Below are 6428 nucleotides of genomic sequence, written 5' to 3'. Positions count from 1 at the left end.
TTTGCAGTTTTAGAATGGTCATAGCATGTGAAATAAGGCCTAGGGAATATAGTCAATAATATTGTAATAACCATGTATGGTATCAAGTACTAGACTAATGGGGGGCCATCTTATTTATAATAATAAAAGCATAATATGCTAATTAGACCAGATGTCCTTCCAAATGACCTTCAGGACAAAGCCTGGGCTGCTGGGTCCCAGGTGCCTGCTGGCATCCAGAGGGAAGCCTGAGTCCTGGGTGCCTACTGGCAGCCAGAGGGAAGCCCGGGTCCCGGGTGCCAGAGGAAAGCCAGTGCTGGCAGCCAGGGGAAGGCCTACTTTTGCACGAATTTCATGCATTGGGCCTTTAGTAAGTTATATAAATGTCTAACCCACTATGCTGTACATCTGAAACTAATAAAATATTGAATGTCAACTATAATTATAAAATAAAATATTGCATGGTGGAGAATAGACAGTAGGAAGACAATTGTGGAAATAGAATAGTTGGAAACTGTTAGAACAGCACAAATGAGAGGCATTGATGACTTATAGACTAATAGAGTAAGAAGTGGCCAGATTTTGAATATAGTTTAAAAGAAGAGCTGATAAGATTTGCTTAAGAATTTGAGTGCTTCAAGGATAAGTCCAAGGTTTTAGGAGGGAGCATAAAACAGGTTTTGTTACCACTTACTGTAATAAGGAAGGGCCAATTTGGGAGGAAAAAAATAAGTTTTAATCCTGTTATGCTTGAGATATGTATTAGAGATCCAAGTTTCTTTATCAAGGTCTGGAATTCAAAGGCAAGGTCTGGGCTAGAGATATAAATTAGGAGTGATCAATATCCCATGCCATTTAAAGGGAAGGAAAGAAAAGAGCTGCAGGGACTAAGTTCTGGGGCACCCTAGCATTCACAGATTGGGAAGATGAGGAGGAACCAGCAAAGGAGACTGATGTGGAGCAGTTGGCTAGGTAGGAGGAAAACTGAGAGAAACAAAGAGGAAAAGTAGTGTTTCTGAAGAGAAGGAGATGAAATGTGTCAAATGCTGCTTCTAGATTTGATGAGGACTGAGAATTAGCCATTGCACTGATAACAGAAAAATCGGTTTTGATTGAGTGATAAGGGCCAAAGGTCTGACTGCAGTGGATTCAAGGGTGAATGAAAGAGAGGAATTGGATACAGTCAGTATAGGTGTTCTATTGTGGGTTTTGCTAAAAGGGTGACAGAATGATGCAGTAATAGCTAGAGATGTATATGAGTTCAAGCCTGTTCTCTCCTCCTCCTCTTTTTCTCCCTCTTCCTCCTCCTTCTTCTTATGGAAATGCCAGAGGGAATTATTGATTTAAGAGGGACAATTGATGATGCAGTATAGGGAGTGGACTATTACAGCACATCTGTTTTTCCATAGGTAGGGGTGGTGATGGAATCCAGTAAATATTGAAAGAGTTGGCCTCGGAGTGAAGCTAAGATCAATCACCCATCCATTTTTACTGGGAGTAAATGCAGAGTATAAGGGTATACAGATGCAGGTAGAATAGGAGATTTGGTGGTAGTAGCAAATAGAACCTCTTTTGTGACTATTTCTATTGGTGAAATAAGAAACAAGAACATCAACGGAGGTTAAGGATGAGGGAAAGGAGAAGGTTTGAAATATTAATCGAGAAAAATATGAATGAAACAGAAAGAAGGAAGTGATTTGGTGCTTCAGATCAGCTTTAAAGGCCCACATGGAATTAGTAATCACAAATTTAAAGTAAGGCCAGTCAGCATGATTTCCTGTTTATTGTTTTTTCAGCCATGTTCAACTGCAAAGGCGCATGCATGGAGCAAAGCTGGGGTTTGGCAAAGCGAGCATGGTAACACGAGAGAGCTGAGCATATATGCAGAATAGTAATGAGGACTCCAGGGGCAGGTGGGTTGAGGAAAGGATCACTGGAAGAGGGCAGTTTGAGGAACTGAGCAGCCAGGGTATTGGATAGACCATCTATGTATTGACATTGCCAAGTGTTATAACTGGAAAAGTCTTGAAGAAAGTGAGCCAGAGAGGTAGAGAAGTCTAATTAAGATGGTGGATAATATCTTGGCCACCATAAATAATTTTGCAACCACTATAGGAAGCAGTCTTGTGATTCTTCAAAAAATTAAAAATAGAGCTACCATACCACCCAGCAATCCTTTTCCCAGGTATATACCCCCAAAACTTAAAAACATGTATTCCTAGTCAGGGCACATGCCTGGGTTGCAGGCTCGATCCCCAGTGCGGGTGTGCAGGAGGCAGCCAATCAATTATTCTCTCTTGTCATTGATGCTTCTATCTCTCTCTCTCTCTGCCCCTTCCTCTTTGAAATCAATATAAATATACTAGAGGCCCAGTGCACAAATTCATGCACCAGTGGAGTCCCTCAGCCTGGCCTGCGGGATCAGACCAAAACTGGCTCTCCAACATCCCCCCAAGAGTCCCGGATTTTGCTAGAGGATTCAGGCCAGGCTGAGGCACCCCACCAGTGCATGATCAGGGCTGCGGAGGGGACAGTGGAAGGGCTCCAGGGCGTGTCCGGCCCATCTCACTCAGTCCCGATCCCAGCAGCAAGCTAACCTACCAGTTAGAGTGTCTGCCCCTGGTGTCAGTGCACGCCACAGCAAGTGGTTGAGTGGCCTTAGCATATCATTAGCATGTTATGCTTTGATTGGTTGAACGGACGACTGGACGACCAGACACTTAGCATATTCAGCTTTTATTATTTTACCTTTCACAAGTCTTGTTCATCTGCTTTCCAGCTTTCAAAATCTTTTTTGCTGTCATCTCTTCTATAATTCTTTTTGCACTGCCAGGTTTATGCTTAATTTAAAAACAAACAAACTGTCATTTTGGGAACTTTCCAGAACACTCTGTGAGAGGTGGAGGAGCAGCGGCTACCTGAGCTGCGCGCAACAACGTGCTCTCTCCTGCTCCTCCACTCCTGCCTAGGCCTGCTCACCGGCTGTCAAAAATGGTGAAAGAAACCACTTACTATGATGTTTTGGGGGTCAAACCCAATGCCACCCAGGAAGAACTGAAAAAGGCTTCTAGGAAGCTGGCCTTGGGAAGTACCACCCTGATAAGAATCCAAATGAAGAAGAGTTTAAACATATTTCTCAAGCTTACAAAGTGCTCTCTGATGCAACGCAAAGGGAATTATATGATAAAGGAGGAGAACAAGCAATTAAGGAAGGTGGAGCGGGTGGTGGTTTTGGTTCCCCCATGGGCATCTTTGATATGTTTTTTGGAGGGAATGGAAGGATGCAGAGAGAAAGGAGAGGTAAAAACATTGTGTATCAGCTCTCCATAACCTTAAAAGACTTATGTAATGGTGCAGCAAGAAAACTAGCTCTGCAAAGAATGATTTGTGGCAAATGTGAAGGCCGAGGTGGTCAGAAAGGAGCAGTAGAGTGCTGTCCCAGTTGCCAAGGTTCTGGAATGCAAACAAGAATTCATCAGATAAGACTTGGAATGGTTCAGCAAATTCAGTCTGTGTGCATGGAGTGCCAGGGTCATGGGGACCATTGCTAAAGATAGATGTAAAAGCTGCAACAGGAGGAAGATAGTTTGAGAGAAGATTCTAGAAGTTCATATTGCTAAAAGCATGAAAGATGGCCAGAAGATAACATTCCATGGTGAAGGAGACCAAGAACCAGGACTGGAGCCAGGAGATATTATCATTGTTTTAGATCAGAAGGACCATGCTGTTTTCACTCGACGAGGAGAAGACCTTTTCATGTGTATGGACATACAGCTGGTTGAAGCATTGTGTGGTTTCCAAAAGCCAATAGCTACTCTTGACAATCGAACCATATTCATCACCTCTCATCCAGGTCAGATTGTCAAGCATGGAGATATCAAGTGTGTATTAAATGAAGGCATGCCAATTTATCATAGACCGTATGAAAAGGGTCACCTAATCATTGAATTTAAGGTAAATTTTCCTGAGAATGGCTTTCTTTCTCCTGATAAACTCTCTTTGCTGGAAAAACTCCTACCTGAAAGGAAGAAAGTAGAAGAGACTGATGAAATGGACCAGGTGGAACTGGTGGACTTTGATCCAAATCAAGAAAGATGGCACCATTACAATGGAGAAGCATATGAGGATGATGAACATCATCCCAGGGGTGGTGTTCAGTGTCAGACTTCTTAATGGGGCCAGTGAATAACACTCACTGCTGGCATCATACTGTATATACAGTAGTGAATGAGTGAAGGACTGTAATCATAATATGCTCACTACTTGCTATATTTTTTGTTTCAATATTCAAGTATAGTAGTGTTTTAAAAGTTAAAATGAAGAATAAACTCAAATTAAAAAACTGTCATTTTAGTGGACTTTTGTAAGATAGATGAAATAAATGTTTCTTTAATTTTGATTGGAATTATTAAACCTTCTTTTTCATTGGTTCCAACCTTCTTATCATTATGATGACTATAGCAAGCTACTGCATTGGAACATATGATGACAATATACTGTTTAAAATGACAAATACTTAGAGTCTCTATATTTCAACACAGTACAAGTTTTTAAATGTTTTTCACTGACCTGATTCAATGAATCATTTGGTTTATTTAAGCGCAGTAGTTAAGAAGGCTGAGTCAAATGTGGTTTGTTTTTCCAAACTTTCTAAGGAGTGTAGTAGATATTTATTTTGTGTATCTGTCTGTAATATACCAACATATTCTGGTAATCCATTTAATTTTTCATTGGGAACTACCCCCTCCCACTCTCTGTCCAAGTGTTTGAATGGGCCTAAGTCTGGAAGATGCACATGATTCAGCTTGGTTAACCCTTTGAGTGCCAACCAATATCCTAGGAACTATGCTAAAATTGCCAATGCATTTTTGCTGATTTTACAGCAGTTTAGGAAAAAAATTATGAATCGCAAGTAAATGAAGTTACATATTCAAAGACTTAAGGAAACCTTTACTACATTGACATATTTAGCAATATCATCATCACTAATAAAAGCAGACTTAGAACTGGACTCCATTTCGAAGCTTTGATAGTGCTCCCGGCACTTTTGGCGAAAGACAGGAGGAGCACGATCACGCTCCCCTGCACTCTAGGGGTTAAGGTATAGGTTTCACCCTCTGACTACCGTGGTTGGTTCAGGGATGAGTACCTGATCCAAACCAGTTCAACCTAGCACCTAGAACTTTCATTGGAACTCTTCAGGAAGATATAATCTTTCTTAGTATGGTCACTAAGCTGGGAGGCTGTAAGGTCAAAGATGCTGATGGCCATGTTGCCCCCATGTAGGCAAATACCTGTGCATGAGTAAAGAAAAGGACACAGAAAAAATTGAGATTGAAATCTGATGATGTTGCTTGTTGCTAGAGACCCTGGGTCCATCAATACCTGAAAAATCTGTCCTTAGACATTCTATGAACCAATGAATTTTCAATTGTTGAAAATTAGTTTATATTGGGTTTCTGGTTTGTGCAACCATAGAGGTCATAACCAAAGTAGAATATATACAAAGCCTTGGATGTGTGTGTGTGTGTGTGTGTGTGTGTGTGTGTGTGTGAGAGAGAGAGAGAGAGAGAGATAATATGATTTCTAAAGAAATTATTGCTCTTACTTTCTTAAGTATAAATATAAAGCCATTGTGCTTGTAGAAATAAGTAAAGCTAGGTTGTTCATGTGAATATGGACTTTTTGTGTGTGAATAAAATAAGAAAGCATGATGCTAGAGGTATGACTCTTGATAGAGTTTTTTTTCAAAGACTTTGAGGATGATTTCATCTAACATTAACAGCTCACAGAGGAATTTCAGAGGGTAAAAAAAAAGTGAACATTACATGATTCCACCAGATGTGGGATAAGGGAATAATTTTAGAATTTAAATAACTAAAGAGTGTCTCTGGTGTGATTCTAATGTTTCAGTATATGCAGATTAGATTTTATATAGTGCATCGAATAATATGGCCAACAATGGAGTGAAATCTAACTTTAATTGAAAGCAGAAATAGAGGAAAGCTGGGATTGGGAAGCATAATTTCCAGTTCTAACAAAAGCTGTTTACACTGTGTATTAAAAATAGGCCATAATTTTTAAAAAATCAGAGAGATCAGTAGAAAGGAATTCATTTCAAGGAATGAAAGCAGATTGAGAGACATTGGATAAAATTCTATATATTTGGCAGTCATTCAAATGTAAGAGAAATTATTATGCACAATTTAAAAAATTGTTCATAACAAAGCAGTTAATAGGGAAAGGAATGAAATATTGTTAGATTGGGAAGCAGAATTGATAGAAATAATATAAGAACAGCATTTTGATATGAATTTGTGCTCCAAAATCATTTAAAATTACGTTTTCTGCAGTTTTTGCATGAGATATCAGCTTGGACTCATAATCAAAGCAAACACAACACTGACACCTAATTCTCAGACTATGGAACACTTTTGCTTCTCCCACAT

At 39.8% G+C, this 6428-nt stretch overlaps 1 pseudogene; it reads left to right on the top strand.

The window, feature by feature from the left end:
* The first annotated feature begins 2857 nt into the window (after positions 1–2857).
* Positions 2858–4162, top strand: LOC102754349 (annotated as a pseudogene).
* The last annotated feature ends 2266 nt before the right edge of the window (positions 4163–6428 follow it).

Source organism: Myotis davidii, unplaced genomic scaffold (assembly GCF_000327345.1).
Source record: "Myotis davidii unplaced genomic scaffold, ASM32734v1 scaffold463, whole genome shotgun sequence".
In the NCBI taxonomy this organism is placed as follows: domain Eukaryota; kingdom Metazoa; phylum Chordata; class Mammalia; order Chiroptera; family Vespertilionidae; genus Myotis; species Myotis davidii.
This window is presented reverse-complemented; position numbering and strand designations above follow the sequence as displayed.